The sequence below is a fragment of the Pteropus vampyrus genome, unplaced genomic scaffold (genome assembly GCF_000151845.1).
Source record: "Pteropus vampyrus isolate Shadow unplaced genomic scaffold, Pvam_2.0 Scaffold44, whole genome shotgun sequence".
NCBI lineage: Eukaryota > Metazoa > Chordata > Mammalia > Chiroptera > Pteropodidae > Pteropus > Pteropus vampyrus.
Genome location: NW_011888825.1, coordinates 5,431,214 through 5,433,496, shown reverse-complemented (window position 1 = coordinate 5,433,496; position 2,283 = coordinate 5,431,214).

Below are 2,283 nucleotides of genomic sequence, written 5' to 3'. Positions count from 1 at the left end.
ATTTTAATTGAATATCATATACAAGTTGAATACTTTGATGAATAAAACTATTTTAACATGTTTTAATCTTTATTAAGCAAATATTACACAAATGAAACATAAATATATTGACATAGAAAGAAATCAAACAATTAAGTCTAGCAAAAATAAGAATGTCCTTTTCCCCATATCCCTTCTCGTGCACTCTTCTTCTTTAAAACGAGCAGTGTCAAGAGTTGGGTGTTCATTCTTTTTCACATAGATGCATTTACATATTTACATATTTCTGTATTCCAGGTCATATGAGAAAATCTGCATGTGAGATAATATTGTCCAAACTGTTTTGGAAATTACTTTTTTATTTAAGCAAATGAGTTGATAAAATTAATGTTGACATGTGGATCTACCTCATGCAGTTTAAAGCCTCAAAGTATTCCTTAGAAAGGTCACATTTTTACTTATTTAACCATTTCTCTGTTGATGGACATTTAGAATGTTAGCATTTTTGCTATTATAAGCAACAGGAAAATTCAGCCTCTCTGTATATATATACATCTTTGGGCACAAGTACAAGTATCTTTTAGCATAAATTCCTGAAAGGATTTATTATTTTTATTTTGACAGAAGGTGGCAACTTGACTTCCAAAAAGTCAATGTCAATATACTTTTCACATAACTCTTTTAGATTTTATATTTTCTTCTCATTCTGGAAAACATTTTCTATTATCAATATTTTTACTCTATCAATTGGATGAGGCCACCCAGTAATTCATTTCATGCTTTCATTGCTTCCCAACAGCAATTTCTACTACTCGTTGATTAGAAGAGTCAAAAGATAAAGCTTCTCTCTTAGTTTGCATTTCTCCAGATTTGGGAATATTTGTAAAAGTTTTCGGGATTATGTTTATTCACCAGAATGGTCTGAGGGGATTGAAGGCCAACAAAGGAGTGGAATTAAGCCTTATCTCCAGCTCTGCTCTAATTGAATTAGGTTTCCCCTCTTTTTCTTTCTGTTTTTTGATAAATTTGGAATGGGAGAGTGGTAAATTGTTTCTTCATTTTTATTCATTTCTTTAGATATTGGAAAAGGTATTTTCTGTGAAGAAATTTTAATCTTAAGCCTAGTTGATTCTTTTCTATGAATGCAATAGTCTCTCGGTCCTCACCGATGATATTAATTTTACTTATTGAAAGTGTTTGCTGTTACTTCCTCTGTTAGCCTTTTTACCTACATGTATTGTTTGTTCTCTTAATACAATTAAGTATTGATCTTTCCTGGTGGTTTAAATCAGGTTAAAACAAATGTCATTATTGATGTTGGGCTATTTCATAACCTAGAAAAACAACAGTTTCATATAGGGCAAATCTTATAAGAATCCATTTTCTGCCTATGCTTTTCTCTATAGTTTGGTCACTGACAGTAGTTAGGAGCTGTTTCCAGATGGGATATGCGGGCACCTTGTGAAACAGAACATTTGAGGGTTTCCTACTGTTGGGCCAAACAGCAAAGAGTGTGGGTGGCAAGGACAGAGGAAGAGGGTTGAGCCTCACTTTCCAGTTCATCACTCTGATGAATTGCTCTCCATTTCTTGAACTCTCCTGTTGACTATGGCATTGGGAATGCATGGGACCACTCTTATATTTACAACAGTTTCTTCTACAGTATTTTGGACAGCATTTGACTCCACATATCTTCTGTCTTGCTTTCACAAATTCTGCAACATTTCTGGTCTACTTGTTACACTTTCTTTACCTTCCCATAAGGTAACGGGTTCTCTTTGAATGGGTGAAAATGTGGATCGGTATGCTCAGTTTACTGTATTGATCTCATCGCTCGTGAATAATTTTAAGGAATAATACTGATTCAAAAAATGATAGAAAAATCTGAATATAAAAACCATGAAAAAGATTTTTTTTTAATGTCGACGAGTACCCTTCTTTATTTGGGCTCTAAATCTAAATCATATTATGGATGATTTTTATATTACTTTTAAGAACTATGTAACCCACAAATTATTTGTACTCTTTCAGAGCATTAAAAAAAATTAAAAATTTCATGCCATTCTAGAAAGCTAGTTTACTCATACTTAAAAAAAACTGACAAAAATTGAACATAACAAAAGGCTGGCCTTTTAAATGAATATAGATGCAAGCATCCCAAATAAAATCTTAGCAAAATACATAAAATAGCAAAATGAAATAATAGTAACAATACCATATTACCAAGAAAGTGAATGTGAGTACACTTCAACATTAAAACAAATTTATGTACATGTACCATAAATGTTACTAGAACAAACCAAA